This window comes from Chrysemys picta, chromosome 4, assembly GCF_011386835.1.
Source record: "Chrysemys picta bellii isolate R12L10 chromosome 4, ASM1138683v2, whole genome shotgun sequence".
In the NCBI taxonomy this organism is placed as follows: domain Eukaryota; kingdom Metazoa; phylum Chordata; order Testudines; family Emydidae; genus Chrysemys; species Chrysemys picta.
In genome coordinates this window covers 124,705,857-124,732,151 of record NC_088794.1, presented here as the reverse complement: position 1 = coordinate 124,732,151, position 26,295 = coordinate 124,705,857, and the positions used below count along the sequence as shown (strand labels likewise).

Here is a 26,295-nt window from a genome sequence, read left to right as displayed (position 1 = left end):
ACTGTGGAAGTGGAATGTTAGATAAAAAGGGTCTTGTTCTTGTAGAGGATGTGGACTGAGTAAGTCTTAAGGGTCAAACTGACCTTTTGAGGTTTTGATATTTGTCCAAATTCTAATTAGTCTTGACATTAAAAAGATCTATGCTTTCAAAAGGAAGGTCTTTGTTCTGTAGTAACTAAGGAGTAAGGCTTGATGATCTTAACCATGAGTATTTTCTTAGGGGTATCTGTGGCTGTAGCTCTCATGCTAGCGTCTGAGGCATCATAATGTCTTTTGTTCATAGATTCCATGCCCAGAAGGGATCATTTAGTCTGAACTCCTGTATAACACAGGCCATAGAACCTTTCCAAAATAATTCCTGGAGTATATCTTTTAGAAAAACATCCAGTCTGGCTGCTTTTGAAATCAAGTGATGGAGAATTCACCATGACCAATTGTTCCAATGGCTAATTGCTCACTGTTTAAAAACTTATACTCTATTTCCAGTCTGAATTTGTCTAGCTTCAGCTTCCAACCACCAGATCATGTTATACCTTTCTCTGCTAGATTGAAGAGCCCGTTATTAAATATTTGTTTCCCAGGTAAATACTTGTAAACTGTAATCAAGTCAATTCTTTAATCTCTTTGTTAAGCTAAATATATTTAAGGAGTTCAATCTATCACTGTAAGGCAGGTTTTCTAATCCTTTGATGATTTTTATGGCTCTTCTCTGAACCCTCTCCAATTTATCAACATCCTTTTTGAACTGTGGGCATGAGAACTGGACACAGTATTCCAGCAGCAGTGACACCAGTAAAAAATATAGAGGTAAAATAACTTCTCTACTCCTACTCAAGATTGCCCTGTTTATTCATCTGAGGATTGCATTAGCTCTTTTTGCCACAGTGTCACAATGGGAGCTCATGTTCAGCTGAATGTCCACCATGACACCCACATCTTTTTCAGTCACTGCTTCCTAGGGTAGAGTTCCCAATCTTGTAAGTATGGCCTACATTCTTTGTTCCTAGGTGTATACATTTACATTTATCTGTATTGAATGAATGATGTTTGCCTTGTGCCCAGCTTAACAAGAGATCCAGATTGCTTTGAACATAAGAACATCAATACTAGGTCAGACCAATAGTCCATCCAACCCAGTATCCTGTCTTTGAACAGTGGCCAATGCCAAGTGCTTCAGAGGGAATGAACAGAACAGATAATCATCAAGTGATCCTTCCTGTTGCCCATTCCCAGCTTCTGGCAAACAGAGACTAGGGACACTTCAGAGCACGGTTTTGTATCCCTGCCCATTCTGGCTAATACTCCATTGATGGACCTATCCTCCATGAATTTATCTAGTTTTTTTTTTTTTTTTTTTTTAACTCTATTATGGTCTTGGCCTTCACAACATCCTCTGGCAAAGAGTTCCACAGGTTGACTGTGCGTTGTGTGAAGAAATACTTCCTTTTGTTTGTTTGTTTAATCCTGATGCCTATGAATTTCACTTGATGACCCCCTAGTTCTTGTGTTATGTTACTTTCTCCATACCAGTCATGATTTTATAGACCTCATTTCATATCCCCCATTAGTTACCTCAAGATGAGAAGTCCCAGTCTTTTTAATCTCTCCTCATATGGAAGCTGTTCCATACTCCTACTCATTTTTGTTGCCCTTTCCTGTACCTTTTCCAATTCCAATTTATCTTTTTTGAAATGTGGCGACCACATCTTCATGCAGTATTCAAGATGTGGGCATACCATAGATTTATATAGAGGTGTAGCAAGGCGGTGGGACACCCCACAGCCCCGCTGAGGGCCGAACCTCGGCCCAAACCTACTACAAGAGGCAATATGATATTTTCTGTCTTATTATCTATTCCTTTCATAATGATTCCCAATATTCTGTTCGCTTTCTTGACTGCCACTGCACATTAAGTGGATGTTTTCAGAGAACTATCCCCAATGACTCCAAGATCTTTCTTGAGTGGTAAGAGCTAATTTAGACTTCATCATTTTATATGTAGAGTTGGGACCTGTCTTCTCTATTTACCACAGCAGTTTTTATCAACTTGTAGTCCATAGAGTTAACTTAAAGGTATTTTATGCAGCAGTAATGCAAGAAACCTATGAGCATACATCCTTAAGAAATTAGCTTAAGTAGTTAGCATAAGGCTTTGAGGCCTGTGAGCTATTGCATAAGTGAGTTACCCACCAGTACCCTGAGTTATTGGGGAACTGGAATACTACATTTATTTGGGTTGGAACATTTGTGTTTTTGCTAATTATGCTATAAAAGTATTTAAAGAGTTCTTTTGCCCTCAATGTGAGTGTTGTGACTGTGCATGTTGGTGTTCCCATCCGCGTATTGAATTTACGTCTGTTATGCCTAATTCTGGGACTGTAACCCTTTAAACCTCAGAAATTTTACTAAGTAACTAATTGGAAATTCTTAATAATGAGTAGCCACTCAACAAATCAGGCAACAATTTGCAAACTTTATCATTTACAATTTTGTTTTCTTCTGGTCATTAATAAAAATGTTAACTACCATAGGGCCAGGTACTGATCTCTATGGTATCTCACTGGAAGCAGACCTGCTCAATGATGATTCCCCATTTACAATTATATTTTGAGACCCATCAGTTAGCCAGATTTTAATCCACTTAATGTGTGGCATGTGTGATAGGTTGGATTACAGAACACACCACCTCCCCCCCCCCTTGGGAGCTGCCAACTGATGTGCAAAGAGTACTTCTGCTCCTGCTTTCCCTGCCAGCTTGGGACTGCAGCACCCTGTCTTGCTGAGCCAGACACGCCTGTCTGCTTCAACAGAGACCCAGGGTCTGAATTACTTGCCCCAAAGCTGCAGACTTAACTGAAAGCAGCTTACAGAAGTGTTCTTGTCTTTAACACTTAGATGCCCAACTTCCAATGGGGTCTAAAATCCAAATAAATCCGTTTTACCCTGTGTAAAGCTTATACAGGTAAACTCATAAATTGTTTGTCCTCTATAACACTGATAGAGAGGTACGCACAGCTGTTTGTGCCCCCCCCCCCCAGGTATTAATACATACTTTGGGTTAATTAATAAGTAAAACGTGATTTGTATTAAATACAGATAGTAGGATTCAAGTGGTTCCAAGTAGTAACAGACAGAACAAAGCGAATTACCAAGTGAAATAAAATAAAACACACAAATCTAAGCTAATAAAGTAATACAATTGAGTACAGATAAAATCTCACCCTGAGAGATGTTTCAATAAGTTTCTTTCACAGACTGGATGCCTTCCTAGTTTGGGCACATTTTTTTCCCCCTGGTACAGCCCTTTTTCCAGCTTAGGTGGTAGGTAGGGGATTCCTCATGATGGCTGCCTTCTCTTGTTTTCTTCCACCCACTTATATCTTTTTTGCATAAGGCGGGAATCCTTTGTTCCTCTCTGGGTTCCCATTCCCACCTTTTCAATGGAAAAGATGGATTCCAGTTCAGGTGACATGATCACATGTCACTGCAAGACTTCATTACTCACTTGCCAGCACACATGTATACAGGGAGACTTACAAGTAAAACAGAGCCATCTGCAGACAATTGTCCTGGTTAATGGGAGTCATCAAGATTCCAAACCACCATTAATGGCCCACACATTGCATAATTACAATAGGTCCTCAGTTATATTTCATATTTCTAGTTTTAGATACAAGAGTGATACCTTTATACAAATAGGATGATCACACTCAGTAGATTATAAGCTTTTTGTAATGATACCTTACAAGAGACCTTTTGCATGAAGCATATTCCGGTTACATTATATGATTTTATGAAAATGTGCTAGAGTGCAGTATCACAGCAGGTTTATTTTATATCGTTATAGTTTTTGATCAAAATGTTATGGAGTACTAAGTCAAACATTTTACAGAAGTAATTATATTACACCAACACTATTACCTTTCTGACCAGACTTGTCATCTCATCAACTCCCCCCCTCCAAAAATTAATTTGATAGGATCTATTTTCCATAAACCTATGTTCATTTGCATTAATTACATTACCCTTCTTTAATTCTTTATTAATTGAGTCCCGTATCAGCCACTCCATTATCTTGCCCAGGATCGATGTCAGGCCTATAATTACCCAGGTCTCATCCTGTTTACCCTTTTTAAAAACTGGCACAGTCTTCTGGAACTTCCCAAGTGTTTCAAGAATTACTGAAAGTCATCATTAACAGTCCAGTGAGCTCTTCAGCCTGTTGATTTTTTTTAAATATCTGACTTTAGTAGCTTCTGTTTAACATTCTCTGGGGATACTAGTAGAATGGAAAGAATTCTCACCATATGATATGTCGTCTGTTTTTTCCCAAATACAGAACAGAAATATTTATAGAATACTTATGTCTTTTCTTAATTATTGATAATTTTACTATTTCCACCTAGTTATGGACCAATACCATTGTCAGGATTCTTTTTGTTTCAAATATATTTAAAAAATCCGTATTGTCCTTAACTCTGCTGATGTTCTCTGATAACTCTTTGCAATCATTTGACCCTCAATGACAAGAGTCGTAGTAGTTTCCTGGAGTCCAGACTCTATATCAATGTAGTAGACCTCAGGACAGTACAATGGACCCTCAGTAGTTCTTTCTGTCCCTGCAGCACTGTGTAGGACAGCCATGTAGTACATGAGCAAGCAAGGGGAAGCGTACTCCCTGATCCTAGCCACAGAGTCGAGAAAACTCTGGCTCTGGTGCATTCAGTATCACATTTTCACAGTAGCCATATGCCTGGTGGGGGAGAATATGCTAAGAGACTCATTAAGCAAAAAATCTCAGGGACAACACAAATGGTCCCTGAAACAAACAGTTCCCTCATTACTTCTCACAATGGGGGCCAAGTGCTAACCAACTCTTTTGCATCTAGACAGAGCACACAGTTGCAGAGCCTATATTGCCCAAGAGCACGTAGACAGGACATCTCTCTCAGATGCTTCTGTGATGTTCCGCTCTGGTATTATCTGTACTAGTGATCTGCTAGGTCACTCCAATCCTTGACTCTGGGAGCCAGCCTTACCCTGCTCTGCTGTGAGAACCCCCACTTCTGGGCTGTTTATGCACAGCCTCTGACATGTAAGCTGCTCCTTGGATTGTGCAACAAAATGACACTAGCATTGCAATATCTCCGGTCCCAGACAGAACCCTAGGAACCTCCATCTTGCAGTGTCCAGTTATGCCCGCTGGACGCTGAAAGCTTATATGAGTTTGTCAATTTAATAATAAAATTGATATGCACCAGGCTTGTTATCCCAAGGGGAGTCTCTGTCAGGATTCAAACCAAACACACTGCTTCAGGTAGAATAAACAAACAAATGTATTAACTACAAAGATAAATTTTAAGTAATTATACGTCAAAGCATAACAAGTCAGATTTGGTCAAATGAAATAAAAGCAAAACGCATTCTAAGCTGATCTTAACACTTTCAGTGCCCTTACAAACTTAGATGCTTCTCACCACAGGCTGGCTGGTTGCCCTTCAGCCAGGCTCTCCCCTTTGATCAGCACTTCAGTTGCTTGGTGATGATGTCTGTAGATGGAGGTGGAAGAGAGAGGAGGAGCATAGCAAACGTCTCTCCCTTTTATCATGTTCTTGCTTCCCCCTTGGCTTTGCGCCACCCCCTTTCAGAGTCAGGTGAGAATTGCCTCATTGCAGTCCCAAACTGACCAAAGGAATGGGGTATGAGGGTCCAACAGATCCATTTGTTGCTGCCTAGGCCAGCATCCTTTGTTCCTGTGAGGCTGGGCTGGGTTTGTCCCATACATGCCCTGATGAGGTGTGAACTGCCTCTCTGCTCTGGGAGAGTTTTTGCCTGGGCTTATTTTAAGCCATGAAGACACATTTTCAGCCTCATAACTATATATATGACATTACAACCTATAACCTTACAATAAAATTACTGTAACAACAATTACTATAACATCACTATAACAACAATGCTCAGTGCATCATGAGCCTTCCGAAGACACCCAACATGACAAACCTTTTATACCACACAGTCCTATTATAAGGATGAACATGGGGGTGTAGGGTGTTCCCACGAGGTACAGAATGTCACAGCTTCCCTGCTGGACTAGAACAGTTGTCTCTTATCCGTCTCTTTTTTACCATTCCCATATGTAAAGAAGATCATGGCAGATGTGGCCAACATCATATAAATATCACCAACTTGACCTCACCAGCGCTGGTATCCAGATCTTCTGCAGCTAGTCGGGAAACTGCTGGTCTGGCTTCCTTTGCTTCCAGGCCTTTTTCCTCAAAAAAGAGGGCCCTGCATCCAAATCTGTACACTCTCCATCAGGCAGCATGGTGGATAACTTACTAACTACTATGTTCACAGGTAGTTCAAGCTTTCTTTTGCAATACAGAAAGAAATCCACTCTGAAATGTTATAAACAGAAGTGGAGACATTTCACCTTGTGGATGAATAGTAAGACCCGGTCTTAAGCAGGAATACCTGGAATCTTAGCCCTGGTCTACACTATGAGTTTAGGTTGAATTTAGCAGTGTTACATTGATTTAACCCTGCACCCTTCCACACGACAAAGACATTTTTGTCGACTTAAAGGGCTCTTAAAATCTATTTCTGTAATCCTCCCCGATGAGGGGATTAGCGCTGAAATCGACATCGCCGGGTCGAATTTGGGGTAATGTGGACACAATTCGACGGTATTGGCCTCCGGAAGCTATCCCAGAGTGCTCTATTGTGACCGCTCTGGACAGCACTTTCAACTCAGATGCACTAGCCAGGTACACAGCAAAAGCCCCGGGGACTTTTGAATTTCATTTCCTGTTTGGCCAGCGTGGCGAGCTCATCAGCACAGGTGACCATGCAGTCCCAGAATCGTAAAAGAGCTCCAGCATGGACCGAACGGGAGGTACTGGATCTGATCGCTGTTTGGGGAGATGAATCCGTGCTATCAGAACTCTTTTTCAAAAAACGAAATGCCAAAATATTTGAAAAAATCTCCAAGGGCATGATGGACAGAGGCTACACCAGGGACCCGCAGCAGTGCCGTGTGAAAATTTAAGGAGCTTAGGCATGCCTACCAAAGAGGCAAACAGCTGCTCCGGGTCAGAGCCCCAGACATGCCGCTTCTATGAGCTGCTTGCAATTCTAGGAGGGGCCCCTACCACTAGGTCCACCCATGTCCATGGACACCTGCTAGGGGGGAGTCTCATGCAATAGGGATTAGGATTTTGGGGACGACGAAGATGAGGAGGATGAGGATAGTGCACAGCACGCAATCGGAGAAACCATTCTCTTTGACAGCCAGTAACTGTTTATCACCCTCGAGCCAATACCCTCCCACCCTCCCAAGGCGGGCTCACGGAGAAGGCACCTCTGGTGAGTGTACCTTTGTAAATATAATGCATGGTTTAAAAGCAAGCATGTTTAATGATTAATTTGCCCTGAAGACTTGGGATGCATTTGCGGCCAGTACAGCCTCTCCTTTTAAATGGCAACCCAACGAGTGCTTGGTATGGGAAAGGGGGGCGCTGCTGTTTGAAACCATTCCCACATGTTATGAAGGTTGAAGAAGCTAAAAGATTGTGGCTTACCATGGCTGCCTGCAAGCCGAATTCTGTTGCCTGGCCCTGCGTGTGATATCTCTCACACCAAACCGGCAGGCCCTCAATGTAAGAGGCAAAATGCGACCTTGTACCAAAAGCACTTGTGCTATGTAATGTTAACAGCTTTGTTCACCGTGAAAGATTCTACCCATTGTTCACTAAAATGTGTCTTTTTAAATACTACTCTCCCTTTTTTTCCTCACGCAGCTGCAAATGTTTCAATGCTCCCACTATTATCTCTGTCCCAGAGGCTAGAGCAGATAAGAAGGTGAAAAAAAACGCACTCGCGATGAAATGTTCTCTGAGCTCATGCAGTCCTCCTGCACTGAAAGAGCTCAGCAGAATGCATGGAGGCAAACAATGTCATAGTCCAGGAAAGCAGAAAATGAATGCGAGGACAGGAGGGACGAACAAGATGAGAGGTGGCAGGAGCAAGATGAGCGGAGGCAGGATGCAGTGCTGAGGCTACTGGGGGATCAAACTGATATGCTCCGGTGTCTGGTGGAGCTGCAGGAAAGGCAGCAGGAGCACAGACTGCTGCTACTGCCCCTGTGTAACCACCCACCCTCCTCCCCAAGTTCCATAGCCTCCTCACCCAGATGCCCAAGAATGCGCGGGTGGAGGGGTCTCCGGGCACCCAACCGCTCCACCCCAGAGGACTGCCCAAGTAACAGAAGGCTGGCATTCAATAAGTTTTGAAGTGCAGTGTGGCCTTGTCCTTCTCTCCTCCCCTTATCCACCACCGTACCCGGTGCTTCCCTCCTCTCCCACCCTTCCCAGGCTACCTTGGCAGTTATCCCCCTATTTGTGTGATGAATTAATAAAGAATGCATGATTTTGAAACAATAATGACTTTATTGCTTCTGCAAGTGGTGATCAAATGGGGGAGGGCAGTTGGCTCTCAGGGAAGTAGAGTGAACCAAGGGGGCGGGTTTTCAACAAGGAGAAACAAACAGAACTGTCACACCATAGCCTGGCCAGTTCTGAAACTTGTTTTCAAAGCTTCTCTGATGCGCAGCACGCCCTGCTGTGCTCTTCTAATCGCCCTGGTGTCTGGCTGCACTTAACCTCCCACCCCGCTATCAACGCCTCCCCCTTACTCTCACAGATATTGTGGTGCACACTGCAAGCGGCAATAACAATTGGAATATTGGTTTCACTGAGGTCTAACCGAGTCAGTAAACTGCGCCAGTGCACTTTTAAACATCCAAATGCACATTCTACCACCATTCTGCATTTGCTCAGCCCATAGATGAACAGCTCTTGATTACTGTCCAGGGTCCCTGTGTAAGGCTTTATGAGCCATGGCATTAAGAGGTAGGCTGGGTCCCCAAGGATAACTATAGGCATTTCAACATCCCCCAACTGTTATTTTCTGGTCTGGGAAGTAAGTCCCTTCCTAGGGTGACCAGATCACCCAAGACAAATATCGGGACGCGGGGGAGCGGGCGGGGCCAAAAAAAAAAAACCAAAAAAAAACCCTTCCTCCGCAAGCGCTGGAGGGAGGCCCGGGAGACTCAGGGGAAGCGCGGGGCCGGGGTGAGTAACAGTCCGGCCTGGTCCCTTGCAGGCAGGACTCAGTTGGGTGGTAGGGCGAGGAGGGGGGCGGCCCGCGGGGCCAGGTGGCGGCTGTTCTCACCCCCGGCCAGCGGGACTTGGGAGCAGCCGCTGCTGCAGCTCCCACTGCCGCGGGGGCAGGAAGCGGCCATGGTGCTCCGCGGCTGCAGCTCTGGTGCCCCCGAACCCCCCGAGCCGGGGCCTGCTGCGGGGACCCAGCAGCGCGTACGCTGCGCCCAGCCCCTGGCCAGCGTCTGGGCTGCTGCCCAGCTGGTGCTATCCCGCGGTGGCCCCGGAGTGGGGGCAGCAGGCCCCAGCCCCCCCGTCCCGCAGGGGAACGAACGGGGCTGGGCTGCCGATGCCTCCGCCCTGGGGCCGCCGCGGGATAGCACCAGCTGGGCAGCAGCCCAGACGCGATGGGCAGGGGCTAGGCCCAGCGTACGCGCTGCTGGGTCCCTGCAGCAGGCCCCGGCTCGGGGGGTTCGGAGGCGCCGCAGCCGCGGAGCGCCATGGCCGCTTCTTCCCCCCGCGGCAGTGGGAGCTGCAGCAGCGGCTGCTCCCGAGTCCCGCTGCCCGGGGGGGAGAACAACAGCCGCCGCCGCCTGGCCCCGCGGGTCGCCCCCCTCCTCTCCCAACCACCCAACTGAGTCCTGCCTGCTCGGGGCCAGGCCGGACTGTTACTCACCCCGGCCCCGCGCTTCCCCTGCGTCTCCCGGGCCTCCCTCCAGCGCTTGTGGAGGGAGGGGGAATGGTGAGCCCGGGGAAGAGGCGGGGATTCGGGGAGGGAGCCAATCGGGGGAGGAGGAGGCGGAGTCGGGGCGGGGGGGGTGCGAGTACTTCCGGGCTCTAGGCTCCGGGGCATTTCCTTGTTTGTCCAGTGTCCCGACCGCACGTCGGTCGGGACGCGGGACAAACAAGGAAATATCGGGACAGTCCCGATAAAATCGGGACGTCTGGTCACCTTATCCCTTCCTGCAGCTGTTCAAACAGATCAGAGTTCCTGAAAATGCGAGTGTCATGTACCTTTCCTGGCCATCCCACATTGATGTCGGTGAAACGTCCTTTGTGATCCACCAGCGCTTGCAGCACCATTGAAAAGTACCCTTGCAGTTTAAGTACTGGCTGCCAAGGTGGTCCGGTCCCAAGATAGGGATATGCGTTCCGTCTATCATCCCACCACAGTTAGGGAATCCCATTGCAGCAAAGCCATCCACTATGACCTGCACATTTCCCAGAGTAACTACCCTTGATAGCAGCAGCTCAGTGATTGCGTTGGCTACTTGAATCACAGCAGCCCCCACAGTAGATTTACCCACTCCAAATTGATTCCTGACTGACTGGTAGCTGTCTGGTGTTGCAAGCTTCCAGAGGACTATCGCCACTTGCTTGTGAACTGTGAGGGCTGCTCTCATCTTGGTTTTCTTGTGCTTCAGGGCGGGGAAAGCAAGTCACAAAGTTCCATGAATGTGCCCTTACACATGCGAAAGTTTCACAGCCACTGGGAATCATCCCAGACCTGCAACACTATGCGGTCCCACCAGTCTGTTCTTGTTTCTCAGGCCCAGAATCGGCATTCCACGGCACGAACATGCCCCATTACCACCATGATGTCCAAATTGCTAGGGCCCGTGCTTTGAGAGAAGTCTGTGTCTATGTCTTCATCACTATCGTGATCGTGCTGTCGTCGCCTGCTTTTGCATGTTCTGGTTCTGCACATACTGCAGGATAATGCGCGAGGTGTTTACAATGCTCGCAACAGCAGCGGTGAGCTGAGCGGGCTCTAGGCTTGCCGTGGTATGGCGTCTGCTGGAGAGCAGAGTTGCAGCAGAAGCGGTGGATGACGACGGATGCCACAAGAATAGATATACCGAACGATGAGAGGATCTGCGAGGTGGATTCATGGCACCAGGAGAGCAGAGTTGACGTTTTGGAGGACTACAGTTGGCACCGCACACATTTCCTGAGGAAGAACACATGTTCCCGGGAGCTCATGACAGACAGCATGGAGAAATTCGCTATCGAGACATGAGCAGGAGAGCAGAGTTGCAGCGGAAGCGGTGGATGACGACGGGATACCACGAGAATAGATATTTATAAAGAATGATGAGAGGACCTGCGAGATCGATTCATAGCACCAGGAGAGCAGAGTTGCAGCGGAAGCGGTGGTTAGATGATGATGGTTAGCAGTCCTACTGCACCATCTGCTGAAAGCAGTATGGTGGCCGCACAGAAAAAAGGTGCAAAACGATTGTCTGCCTTTGCTTTCACGGAGGGAGGGGCGACTGACCTCATACCCAAAACCACCCGCGACAGTGTTTTTGCCCCATCAGGCATTGGGAGCTCAACCCAGAATTCCTATGGGCAGCGGAGACTGCGGGAACTGTGGGATAGCTACTCACAGTGCAGCGCTCTGAATGTCGACCCTAGCCACGGTACTGTGGATGCACTCCGCCGACTTAATGTGCTTAGTGGGGAGACACACAATCGATTGTATAAAATCGCTTCCTAAAAATCGACTTCTATAAATTCGACCTAATTTTGTAGTGTAGACATACCCTTAGAATACCTTTTTACATGTAATGCTTCAAGGTTTAGCCATAGCTTCCCTGAAAGTGCATTTGGCTGTCATATCTACTTACCACAGTTTTATTAAGGATATACTTATCTTTTTTCACTCCACAGACTCCAGGTTGGTTAATAGTATGGTTAATAATTAATAATAGTACTTAGCTCTTATATAGTGCTTTTCATCAGTAGATATCAAAATGCTTTACAGCCGCTGCCTTCTTGGGGCTTGATCTTTATCCTAAAAAAATTCACCTTATGAACCCCTTGCACAAGCACCCCTAGAGAATGTGTCAAAATGGTTTTCCTGGTATAGCTGTTACATCTGTTAGGAGGATAGGTGAGCTCAGTGCTCTGGTCTCTCAAGATTTATATGGTATTCCACATGGATAAGGTGGTCTCAGATTTACACCTTTCTTAGCACATTTCTATCAGCTTTTTCTTTCTCAGACTATATATTCACCCAGGCTAATCTTGTCCATGCACTTTGTGTAAAGAGGGCACTCTGTTTCTGATCATCTGATCTTTAGATGTCCCTTCTAGCTCTACATTTCTATGACTCTGACTTCTAACCAGGAAAGATCCGAAGAGGTCATCTTTTAAAATCACACTAATCTTATTTATAGAAAAGCTGTTTTAGTTATAACACTGCTAAGAAATTGAATAGTTTTAAATCTCCTCTCCAAGGCCTGTACAGTTTAACTCTTATTTATGGTGCCTAGCTTTACAAGATAGACAGATACAAGAACACTTTCAGTTCAGTTTTAAAAATCACCTAAAACATTTCAAATTTTTGTTATGTAATATGTGGCATATTCAGAATACATGATTATGTAATATGGAGTGAAGGTTTTATTAGCATCGATTTAGGATGACCTGCATGATTCACTTGTAGCTTCACCACTCATGAGTAATGTGGGCATTCCACTAAAATCTGTATATCTCATTACTGTATGTACAGTGAAACTCCGCTATACCGCGATGTTTGGTGTCCAAAAAATTACATTGTGCTAAATGCGGGGTCGCAGTATAGCGGGGTTTCAAGCCTGTCAGTGGTCCCCAAGGCGGTGCATTGATGTGCGCCGCTTAGTGCCCCTAGTGCCCAGCAGGGGAGAGAAGCTGAGGCCCCGTGCCTGCCGGGGACAGAGAGCACCGGCGCCCGCAGCCCTGGAGCTCTCTGTCCCTGGCAGCACGGGGCCGCGGCTTCTCTCCAAGTCAGAGAGGAGCCGCGGCCCCGCGCCTGCCGGGGATAGAGAGCACCGGCACCTGCAGCCCTGGAGCTCTCTGTCCCCGGCAGGCGCGGGGCCGTGGCTCCTCTTAAAGCCGGAGAGGAGCCGCGGCCCTGCGCCTGCCGGGGACAGAGAACAACAGGGCTGTGGGCGCCGGTGCTCTCTGTCACCAGCAGGCGCGGGGCTGCAGCTTCTCTCCCCTGCCTGGCACTAGGCGGGGGCACATCAATGTCCTGGTAGCCATCATGGCATTGGGGACCACTGGTACAGTACTGTATTACTGTGTGTCTTAAAGGGGGGGCCAAATTGTGATCGCGTTATATGCGATTTCGTGTTATGGCGGGGCGCCTTATTGCGGGGTTTGACTGTATTAATGACTAATCAAATATATAACTTACTTTCATAGGCGTGATGTCCCCTTAAACAAGTGTAAAAGATTTGTAATCCCTTAATTACTGGAAATGTTTTTTGAAAAATATTCAGGATTGGTTTACACCTTGTAGGTGGGTTGTCTGGGTATATAACAACAGTGGGGGACAGGTGGGCAGAGCAATCCAGGAGAAACAGTCATGGAGTAATACTGGAAAGGCACAACCTGAGAAGAGGAAGAGCAGTGAGATAGATGGAGTGCTGCAAGTGAGAGAAAGTAGGAGATGAGCAAGAGAATGTGGAGGAGGGAGTTGTGTGTGTGTGGTTTTTTTTGTTTTTGTTTAAACTCTACACCAAAATAAGCAATGTAGTCTCAGTAAGGACAGCAGCTAGTCTATGGCAATCTTTGAGAGCACGGGTGGGGTGTGGGGTTTAATATTCCATGATTACTTGGAGATGAGTTCTGGCATACCGTTGTAATGTTCTGTTCAGTATTGTTTCAGATTCATTTTAAGAGGCAAAAGCAAAGAGGGCCAGAGTTTTGCCTGGAGTGTTTGGTGGTATAGTTTTTAGTGATAACTTATTATGGGATAGGAATACCCTATGTAAGTGGCTTAACTATATATATTTATTCTTTTTAATGTTTGTGTCAGCACAGTTGAATAACACTTAACACTGCGTCTACTTATGTAGCACCTTTTAATACTAAAGCTGCTTAGGGTGTCGAGTTGTAATTGCTCTTCTCCAATATAGAAAAATATTCTTTTCTCTCAAGCTCATTATTGGCAGATTTTTTGAGAATGTGTGCCTGTATTAAGGAATGGTTATGATCTATCCTCACTGTTAAAAATATTTTGCAGTTGTTTTGGGTCTAGATTTATAAAAATAAATTCTCCAATATAATTGTGGAGAGGATGCAAGTACTAATATACTGCCTTTTGCTATAATGGTTTGAGAAGAATGATTCTCTTACTAAAATGTTATAGAAAACAGGAATATTTGGAATTCATCAAAGAATATTACCATAAGAACTTAAAAATGCTTCTGCAACAGAATAGTTATGGATTTACTAATACTACTGATGATCCATCCTGTCTTTTGGTTGAGACAAACTATTTCAGAAATGATAAACTTTTCTGAGATGTGCTTGTGAGGAAGAGAAACTGGGTTCCTGATATAGCTGAGCTTTTAACTTGATTTTTGCATTTCCGGGAGATGTCTGCAATGAGTACTTGAGTGGCTTAACCAAGTAAATGAACAAATGAAAAATGAAGTTAAGGTCTTGATCTTATAAACATTTAGGCTTATCATTTTATTCATGTAAGCAATCCCATTAAGGCAGTTTCTGATGGTTAGCTCAATAAAAGAGATTAGTGATTTCTAAAAACTGCATAGACTGAATTGCCCCATTGTCCTTTGCTACCTCGTAATGATAGCTTCTTTGTTTCTCTTACTGTGCAGATAGTTTTTCTTGTTCGGGTGATTTCACATGTGCATTCCACTTTAGGTGTGCACTGCCCCGAGCACAATTTCTGGAAATTTTTCCCTCAGTGGTACGCATTGGGGCAGCTCGAATGCCCTCTGCAGCCCTGCACCTATTGCACTGGTATAAAGCGCCCAGCCGACCCCGCGGCTCTTCAGTTCCTTCTTATAGCCCGTGATGGTTGCTGGAACTGCTATCCTTGCTTTGGCAAGCTCTCTGTGGTATTTTTTATTATATCTGTACATAGTTAATTATTTGTAGTTATCTGTAGTCAGTTTTAGCTAGTTTTAGTGAAGTTCTGTAACTTTGTGTGTTAGTGGAGTGTTTGTCCGTTCTCTGGTGCCAAGGCATGCCTCAGTCACTGGACTTTAAGCCCTGCGCCTCTTGCAACAAAGCTATGCACCTGGGCAACCCGCATTCAAGCTGCCTGAAGTGCCTGGAAGAAGCTCACATTGGGGACTGTTGTCAGCAGTTTTTCCATAGAGGAGTAGTTTTTAGGATTTTAAGAATTTGAGGATGCCGTTTTGCCGATCTCCCGTCCCCTTTTCCTCAGCACCTATGCCTGGGTACTGGATTATGCCAAAGATGCCGGGGTTCAAGATCTGCTCCTCTTGGCCTCGCTCATTCTTGGTCAGCAACGACCACCACACTGTCTTTACTGCTTGGGGGAAGCCCATGGTGCATCCAGGTGCAGTATCTGCCTCTTTTTCCCAAGCCATACCTGGGAAGGCACTCCACCTCAAGAAGCACCTAATGGAGGTCGCCATGAGGCTGCAGTCAGATCCAGACGAAAAACACCCTTGTTTGGGCCTGCGCATTCGAGGAGCACGCCTCCTACTGTGGAGCCTCAGTCCGGTTCCACTGGTACTAGTGCTACGGACCCCATACTGGGGCCTAATCGTGAGGCAAGGAAGCATGTGCATAAGCATGACAGTAAATCTTCCTCATAGACTCATAGACTCATAGACTTTAAGGTCAGAAGGGACCATTATGATCATCTGGTCTGACCCCCTGCATGCTGCAGGCCATAAAACCGTCCCTACCCCTTCCCTGGACTCTGCTGTTGAAGTCCCCAATTCTGTTTTTAGTGACTGCAATCGGCAGAGACCCTCCTGCTAGAGATCCCTGCCCCATGCTGCGGAGGAAGGCGAAAAACCTCCAGAGGCTCAGCCAATCTGCCCTGGAGGAAAAATTCCTTCCCGACCCCAAATGTGGCGATCAGTAAGACCCCGAGCATATAGGCAAGAGTCTCCAGCCCGACCCCGTTAGCCATTATACTATTTACCCACCATTGCTTGGCTTTCCTTGACTACTATGTTTTACCATTAAACCATTCCCTCCATAAACTTATCTAACTTTATCTTAAAACCAGACAGGTCCGTCGCCCCCACCGTTTCCCTCGGTAGGCCGTTCCAATATTTCACCCCTCTGACGGTCAGAAACCTTCGTCTAATTTCAAGTCTGAACTTCCCCACGGCCAGTTTGTATCCATTCGTTCTGGTATCCACGTTAGTACTTAGCTGGAATAATTCTTCTCCCTCCCTTGTATTAATCCCTCTAATATATTTAAAGATAGCAATCATATCCCCTCTCAGCCTTCGCTTTGTCAGACTAAACAACCCAAGCTCCTCTAGTCTCCTTTCGTACGACAGCTTTTCCATTCCTCTGATCATCCTAGTGGCCCTTCTCTGCACCCGTTCCAGTTTGAGTTCATCTTTTTTAAACATGGGAGACCAGAACTGCACACAGTACTCCAAATGAGGTCTCACCAGCGCCTTGTACAACGGAAGCAGGACCTCCTTATCCCTACTAGATATACCTCGCCTAATGCATCCCAAGACCGCATTGGCTTTTTTCACCGCCACGTCACATTGTCGACTCATAGTCATCCTGCGGTCTACAAGAACCCCTAGGTCCTTCTCCTCTTCCGTTACTTCTAACCAATGCGTCCCCATTTTGTAACTAAAATTGTTTTTAGTCATCCCCAAATGCATCACCTTACACTTTGCACTATTAAATTTCATCTTATTTCTGATACTCCAGTTCACAAGCTCATTCAAGTCTCCCTGCAGGATATCCCTGTCCTCCTCCGAATTTACAACTCCTCCCACCTTCGTATCATCCGCAAACTTTATCAGCCCACTCCTGCAATCGGTTCCGAGGTCAGTTATAAATAGATTAAATACAATGGGTCCCAAAACCGAACCTTGAGGCACTCCACTAGTAACCTCCCTCCAACCCGACAGTTCACCCTTTAATACAACCCGCTGCTTTCTCCCCAGTAACCAATTCCTTATCCACTTCTGGATTTTCATATCGATCCCCATGTTTTTCAGTTTAACCAATAATTCCTCATGGGGTACAGTATCAAACGCTTTACTGAAATCCAGGTATATTAGGTCCACCGCATTTCCTTTATCTAATAAATCCGTTACTTTCTCAAAGAAGGATATCAGATTCGTTTGGCACGATCTGCCCTTCGTAAAACCATGTTGTAATTTATCGCAATTGCCACTACCCTCCAGGTCCTCAACTAGTTTCTCTTTCAGAATTTTCTCTAACACCTTGCACACTACAGATGTTAGACTAACAGGCCTGTAGTTACCCGGATCACTTTTTTTCCCTTTCTTGAAAATAGGAACCACATTAGCTATTCTCCAGTCTAACGGGACCACCCCCGAGTTTACAGATTCATTAAATATTATCGCTAACGGGCCTGCTATTTCCCGCGCCAATTCCTTCAATATTCTCGGATCGTCCGGTCCTCCCGACTTAGCCCCATTAAGGCGTTCAAGTTTTGTTTCCACCTCGGATACGGTAATCCCCCATCCCGAATGCCCCTCTATAGTGGTGCTAGTATCCCTAATACCTTCATTGGCCTCATTAAACACCGATGCAAAATATTCATTAAGATATTGCGCCATGCCTAGATTGTCTTTAATCTCCTCTCCGGCAATAGACATCAGAGGTCCCACTTCTTCTTTCTTTGCTCTCTTCCTATTTATGTGGCTGTAAAACCTCTTACTATTGCTTTTAATTCCCCTCGCTAGTTCCAACTCTACACGGCCTTTGGCCTTTCTCACTCTATCTCTACATTCTCTGACTTCACTTAGGTACATTTCCTTACTGATCCCTCCCCTCTTCCACTCTTTATACGCTTTCTGTTTTTTCCTAATCGCCCCTTTGAGTCGGTCGCTCATCCAGCTCGGTCTAAATCTCTTGTTTAGTAATCTTTTTCCCTTTTTTGGAATACAGGCCTCCGACAGCTCATGCATCTTTAACTTAAAGTAATCCCAGGCTTCTTCTGCTTTTAAATCCATTAATACGTTTGCCCAGTCCACTTCCCTTACCAGTCCCCTTAGTTTGTTAAAATTGGCCTTTTTAAAATTATAAACCCTAGTCTTTGATTTAATTCTGTTACTCCTTCCGTGTATTTTAAACCGAATTAGCTCATGATCACTGGAGCCCAAATTGTCCCCTACTACCACTTCCTCAACAAGGTCCTCACTACTTGCCAGAATCAAATCTAAAATGGCCTCCCCCCTCGTCGGTTCAGTTACCACTTGATGGAGGAATTGATCAGCAAGCACTTCTAGGAACATCTGAGCCCTGTTATTGCTACTAGCGTTTGTTCCCCAATCTATATCCGGGAAGTTAAAGTCCCCCATAATTACACAGTTTCTGTTAGTAATTACTTCTCTAAACACATTAAATAGTTCCTTATCCATATCCTGGGTCGATCCCGGCGGTCTATAGCACACTCCAAGCACTATCCCCGGAGAGCCTCTAGTAGTCCTATTACCCAGTGTGAGTATTGCCCAGACAGACTCTGTGTTATCTAATCCATCCACTATTATTTCTTTACAGTTTATTTCACTATTGACATACAAGGCCACCCCCCCACCTTTACCTTTGTTCCGGTCTTTCCTAAACAGCGCATACCCCTCCATACCTGTGTTCCAGTCTTGACTGCCATTCCACCACGTTTCCGTTATTCCTACGATATCCGGTTTCAGTTCCTGGACCAAGAGCTCCAATTCCTCCATTTTATTACCTAGGCTTCTGGCATTGGTGTATAAACACCCTAATGTATGTCGTTTAGCCCGTCTCCCATTAGCAGCACTATATGTTGCGGGCCTCCTTGTGTCTGTCCCCCCTGTCCTTCCTATGTCCAATCTCATCTCCCCGGCTTTGTCTCCTCTCCTTTTACTCACCTTTTCCATACTGGAATCTGGCGTGGAGATTAACTGTGCATCTCCCAGCCGTCTCCCCAAACTTCCTAGTTTAAAGCTCTTTTGATTAGATGAGCCAGCCTCCCTCCCAGAAGTCTATTTCCTTCCCTACTCAGGTGAAGCCCATCCCGCGAGAACAGGTGTCTGTCCCCGAAAGCCTCCCAGTGGCCATACATCCCAAAGCCCTCCTTATAGCACCACTCCCTTAGCCAACTATTTATTCTCACAATCCTATCAGCCCTTTGCTGCCCTTCCCTTGGAACGGGCAGAATCCCACTAAAGATAATCTGAGCCTCTATCTCCTTGAGCGTCTTCCCCAGCCTGGCATAATCTCCCTTGATCCTCTCTAACGAGAACCTAGCCGTGTCATTCGTTCCCACATGAAGGATTATCAAGGGGTTCTTACCTGCTCCTTTTAGGATCCTTTTCAACCGCAGGTCCACATCGCGTATCTTTGCGCCCGGGAGACAGCACACCCTTCTGTTCTCCGGGTCCGCCCTGGTCACAGGCCTGTCCAATCTCCTCAGTAAAGAGTCTCCAATCACATACACCTGCCGTTGCCTGGCAACAGTGCGATCTAGTAATCTAGTCTCTGATCCCTCTAGTCCTGACCCGTGCCTGTTCCTATCTTCCCTTATGCTCCCCCTTATGCCTTCCTGAATCCTCCCGGGGCCCAGAATTGGTGCTGTCTCCATCAACTCCTCCCCTCTCTCTCTTGGACTAGCTGCTCTTCTCTTCTTCCTCACCCTCCCACCTTCAGTCGCCACCTGCTGCCCCTCCACCTCGCTATCCAAACACTCGAACCTATTCCTGAGTTCTATTCCCCCCTCACTGGCCCTTCTTTTCCTTGGCCTACTTCTCACAGTCACATGCTTCCACTGCCCTTGTTCTCCCCCCTCCATTCCCCTCTCACCGTCCTCTACCTCTGCCTCTACCTCTGCCACAGGGCATTCTCCTTCAGCCCCCCCTTGCCTTTCCTCCATCAGCTGCTCAAACCCCCGCCTAAACTCCACCAGGGTATCTACCTGCATCTGCAGCCCCTTAATCTTTTCCTCCAGTAACACTATCAGGCGACACTTCATACACACATACCTTAGTTCCAGGTCTCCTGCTAGGACTATATACATACCACAGCTCCCACATGTCGCCATCTGCGTTCTGTCTGCTGCTGCTGATTGGCTCATGGCTGCTGCGGTCTCTGCCCACGACACCTGGGGGAATGGAGTACAGAACACACCGCGCCCTCCTGCCTCCCCCTGCAAACTCCCTCTCAAACTCCCCTGTTAGCCGCCCTGTTTGCTGCCGCTGTACCGCTGCCTGGCTGGGCGGCCGCTTTTATGGGCCCCTTGATCAGCCAAGCTCCGCCCCCTACTCAGGGCTCGGCGTCCTTCCCAGCACCCAGCCCCTACAAACAAACACACAGGAACACACAAGAACAACAAGGACAGATGCAAATACAGGTACCTTCTCCTCCAATGAGAACTCCCTCTCAAACTCCCCTGTTAGCCGCCCTGTTTGCTGCCGTTGTACCCTTCATGAGTTCCAGCAATGGAGAAGCAGCGCATTCCAAGGCTCACACACACAACAAGAAGTCGCACAGGACACGGGGCCTAGTGGTCCCGGTCACTAAGCTGTGTACCCCTTCCGGATCAACGCCACCAAAATCAAGGGAATCTTTGGTTCTGAGACAGTCCTCTGTTCTGGTTCCGGCTCTGGTTCCAACTTTGGAACATGTACTGCTGATGCTGTGGAGGCTTGAGTTGGCTCCTGGGCCTAATAAACACTTTGCCCTGGAAATGGTGAGGTCTCCACGTCTCCTGGTGCACTCACCTCCTAAAAGAGGCTGCTCTCCTACCTTGGACTTACGTCTTTCAGGTCGTGTTCCTGATCGTTCCTCTGTGGCTTACATGGTTCTGCCAGCACTGCTGTTCAAGCAGGGCTCTGACTTCTCAGCATGGGAGGACTCTGATGGAACACAAAGTCCACCCCTCTCATACCATTGGCATGACTTTCTGAAGATACTGCCAGCTCAGTGGCAATACCTTCCCTTTCTCAGCATAGGAGTCGTTAGTACCTAGCTCCATGGGTTCCACAACAACTGCTGTTTTGCCATACTGGGAGTCTTGGGCACAATATCCACCTTTGCAACTTTCCCGATCGACACAACAGTACTCTCCCATCACACCACCCTGCCTTTCATCAAGTAGACGTTCAAAACCAGGACTGGAGATGCACCGATTAGCCTGACTCTGATACTGCTCCCAGAACCAGTGTGTTTCCCCTCATCATCTTTGTACACAGCAGTGTCGTCTACTCCTTCCTCCCCTCTGGATGACTACCACCAGTTCCAGGAACTGTTGAGAAGAGTGGCTGATGCCCTTCACTGGAGAAAGTACAGGACCGCTTACATCAGTTACTTGGTATCTTCCATCCATCGGTACTGGCCAAGGTTGTGCTACCAATGAACAGTGCCATTTTCCAGCTGTCTCAAACTGTCTGGCATGCTCAGGCCACTTGCGGTCCCAACCCAAAGGGGGTGGACAAGAAGTACTATGTAGTGGCAAAGGGGGTTGAGTTTCTGTTTTCTCACCCTACACTGAATTCTCTGGTTATACAAACAACAACAGAACTGGCCAGGCAGCAACATCCACATTGTACTCCAGCAGACGAGGGTAAGAGATTGGACTTCCTAGGTAGTAAGGTCTCTTTTTTTTTTTTTTGGCCAGCCTTCAGTTTCAGATCTCCAATTACCTGGCATTATTAGCTAAATATGACTCTCTAAATTACAACCAGTTAGCAGACATTGCGGACAAGCTTCCCCAGCAGGAGCGTGCCTGCTTCCAGACTGTCTTAGAGGAGGGCAAGCTGGGCACCAGGACAATGTCCAGGCTGCTGTGGATTCAGCAGACACATCTTCATACACTGTGGCCACTGGCATCATCATGCAGAGGAAATCCTGGTTGTAGTCTTCTGGTTTCCCCAGGGAGGTGCAGAATACCATTGAAGACCTCCCTTTCAATGAATCTCACCTTTTCAGCTAGAACACCGACATGTCCCTACACTCCCTCAACGACTCCAGAGCCACCCTGTGATCACTGGGTATCTGTACACCTGCACCCAAGCACAAGTTCTACAGTCCGCCTCCTGCACAACAGTTCAGAGTTCCTCAGTTCTTTCATCAGCAATCATATGAGCCTCCTCGTAAGCGTCAGAAGACCCAATGGTCCTGTCCACCTGGTCCATCTGTACAGTCTTCGACACCACACACTCAGCCTTTGCATAAGCGATATTTCTGAGTGAATTTAGAGAGCTACCTTGGATCCTTCCGTACTTATGACCCACCTCTTCTTTGGGTGACGCCTAGCACTCTTTCTGCCAGCTTGGAGTGCGATAACAATGGACAGGTGGGTCTTGGATGTCACTCAATGTGGCTATATGATTGAGATCACGATGCTACCTCATCCACATCTCCCATCACGATCCTGCCTCTGGGACCACTCTCATGACAGTATTCTTGCCCTAAAGGTGGACTCCCTACTGCAGAAGGGAGCAATAGAGGCTGTTCCTATGGCCCTGCAAGACACTGGATTCTATTCCACATATTTCCTGGTACTCGAGAAGGGAGGATGGAGACCAATCATAGATCTCTATTGTCTCAACCACTTCATATGCAAACCAAAGTTTTGTATGGTCAGCCTTGCAGCCATTATATCCTCACTAGAAAAAAAGGCATGTGGTTTATGACTCTCGATATGCAAGACGCTTATTTCCACATAGATATTCATCATACCCATAGGCAGATCTTGAGATTCACTGTAGGCCCTTGACACTTCCAATACAAGATTCTACCATTGGGACTCACCACCACTTTGTGGGTTTCCACCAAATATTTTTTTATAGTGGCGGTCCATCTCCGGCATCAAGGAATCCTCATATTCCCTTAGCTTGATGACTGTCTGCTAGCAGCGCAATCCAGACAAGAAGCTCAAGCCTCGACCTCTCTGCTGCTCCTACTCCTTTCCTCTCCAGGGTTGAGCATAAGCATCAAAAAATTGATATTAGATCCCACAATCCTTAGGCACACGCAGAGATCACATTAATGAATGCCCCCGTGAACACTATCTACCAGAGGACAGGTTCCAGATCCTGCAAGAACTGATTGCCATGGTGACTTCCAGTCATTCTGTTCCAGCCAGAACCTGCCTTTCCCTTCTTTGGCACATGGCGGCATACACGTACATCACTACCTTTGCTCATATCACTTCTGCTATCTACAGCTGTGGCTACAGAGAATCTATTCTCCTATACACCATTTTGTGGACCTCTTTTTGACAGTTCCCCCTGAGGTTCTCTCCTACCTTCAATGGTAGACAGACCCAGTTCAGGTTTGCACTGGGATACCCTTTCGTCCATCCTCCCCATGCATGACGATCATCACAGATGCATCACTGAGTTGATGGGGTGCTGACAGGTGAGCACATGACATAGGGAACTTGGACTGCTCGGGAATCCAGGATGCACATCAACATCCAAGAACTTAGGACGGTAAGAAAAACATGTCATGCATTTCTCCTGTGATGTTCTCGTTATGTCAGACAACACCACCACTGTTTACTACATAAACAAACAAGGGGGCTTGAGGTCATCAGCACTTTGTGCAGAAGCGGTTCGTCTCTGAGACTAGTGCATCACATACAAGATACTGTTGTTAGCAGCCTATCTTCCGGGAAATCAGAATGTGATTGCAGACTCTCTCAGCAGGAAATTCATGGCCGATCACGAATGGGAGCTATGTGACTCGGTGATTGTTGACATTTTTGACCGCTGGGGACTCTGACCAGAGACCTTTTCGCCTCCTGCACCAACAGCAAATGCATCCAGTACTGCTGCATGGGGGGGCTTGGCACCCTTTCCCAAGGTGATGCCCTAGTCATCCACTGGCCGGACCAGATCAATTTTGCCTTTCCTCCTCTACTGTTCCTGCCATGGGTCCTCACAAGATGAGATGGGAAAGAGCTATGGTCATCCTGATCACCCCATTCTGGCCTCGTTAATTCTGGTTTCCCTTCCTTCTCTGCATGTCGGCGCATTCCCCTGCTTCCGCTGCCGGTTTCTCCAGAACTGCTCACACAACACAGTGGCAGAATCAGACATCCCAATCTGCAGACATGTCACCTGAGAGCTTGATTTTTTGGGATGGGCATCTTCACTAGAGCGGAAATGTTCATCAGCAGTGCAAGACATCCTCTCAAGTAGCAGCAAAAAGTTCATGAAGCAATCCTATAGGACTAAGTGGAAAATTTTCATCTCCTGGTCCCAGCAGAAGGGTCTTGCCCCTGAGGCTGTGGGTATTCCTCTTTTCTTGGACTATTTCCTATCCCTGAAGGCATCAGAACTTGCTCTTAACTCCATCGAGGTGCACATGGCAGCTATTAGTGCTTTCCACCCCCTTGTGAAGGGACACTGTCTTTATGCACCCCTTGACTACAACGTTTTGGAGAGGCCTCTTATGGACCTGTCCTCCCATTTAATCCGTAGCTTCCCAGTGGGATCTTAGCCTTAGCCTCACGGCGCTAATGAAATTGCCCTTTGAATTGCTGGCCTCCTGTGTCTTCTTTCTATGAAGGTCACCTTCCTGGTAGCTATTATCTTCACAAGGAGGGTAGGCAAACTGGGGGCTATGATGGCGGATTCCCCCCCCCTTTACCATGTTCCAGAAGGACAAAGTTTCCCTGCGCTTGCACCCCAAGTTTTTGCCGAAGATTGTTTCCCGTTTTTCATCTCAACCAACCCATACACTTGCCTGCTTTCTTTCCGAAAGAGCATGCATTAGTGGAAGAATGACACTTTCACTCCCTCGGCGTCCGCAGGGCCCTGGCCTCCTACCTGCAGAGGATGAGATCCTTCAGAAAGTCCCCTAGGTTGTTTATCACTGTAGCAGGAAGGATTAAGGGGCAAGCAATCTCCACTTAGAGGATTTCCAAGTGGATTTTGGGGTGCATTATGTTCTCTTATTGACAATTGGGACTGTCTCTGCCCTTTGGAGTATGAGCCCACCCCACGAGAGCGCAAGCATTGACTTTGGCTGCGCTTCATGACGTACTGCCTATGGACATATGTTGGGCAGCCACCTGGAGATCTTTACATACTTTCTCTTCCCATTACGCCTTGGTGCGAGACTCTGTAACAGATGCCTTTTTCAGTGTAGCTGTTTTCTGTTCCCGTCATTCTTCCTCTCACCCTCCTCTTAACTAAGTACTGCTTGTCATTGCCTTCAGTGGAATACAATAGGGAGCATCACTCGAAGAAGAGAAGGTTACTTTCCTGTAACTGGAGGTTCTTCGAGATGTGTGGTCCCTATCTGTATTCCACTTCTCCTTCCCCTGGGAACTTCTTGGATTGCGGTGGAGAAGGAACTGAGGGGACAGTCTGTCCGCCCTGCCCTTTTTCACCTTGTACAAAAGCATGAGACAAAGCAAGGGTGCATGCGTGGATGAATGCACACTACTACTTTCAAAATCTCCACCTCCGGACACATGACGTATGTGTATAACCCTTAGTGATCTACAGATAGAGACCACACATCTCAAAGAACCTCCAGTTACAAGTAAGTAATCTCCTCTTCCCTCCACCTTGTCCCCACATACCATATCCATATAGGTTGCAATCCTTGTCATACAGGTTTCGTTGGAACTTGCAGACTCTGCTTAGAAATTCTTATCAACTGAGTAAGTTAACTCCATCTCCTATCAAGGCACAGTCTGCTACAGCTCAAGCAGCCTCCTTTGGCTTTTTAAGAGGCATCTCTATATTTGAAATCTGAAGAACTGCTTATTGGAGCTCCATACATGTTTACAAGCTATTATTCTCTAGTGTCAGCCTCTAGATCTGATACACAGTTTGCAGGGAAGTTTTACAGTACTTATTTAAATAGGACTCCTAGCACCCAGCACCTGAGAGAGAGAGCGAGAGAACTGTTTGCTAGTTGCCTTCAGTGGGATCTATGTGGATACATAATTGAAGAAAAATGGTTACTTACCTTATAGTAACTGTGGTTCTTCAAGATGTTTTGTCCACACAGATCCTATGATCCACCCCCCTTCTCTGCTAATCTAAAGTCCTTTTAGCTTTGGGGATTCTGTATTGGTGAAGGAACTGAATAGCAGTTAGGACTGCCCTGCTCTTTGTGCCCTCAAGGGAAGAGCTTAAGGACAGTCAGGGCTCATGCAGGGGCCCAATGTATACTGCTAGTCAAAAAGAATCCA

The 26,295-nt window shown here is 46.7% G+C and overlaps 1 protein-coding gene across 10 annotated transcripts in view; it reads left to right on the top strand.

The window, feature by feature from the left end:
* The window catches only part of RPS6KA5 (ribosomal protein S6 kinase A5), a 166,320-nt gene that overhangs the window by 22,592 nt on the left and 117,433 nt on the right, over nt 1-26,295 (top strand). The window lies entirely within an intron of this gene.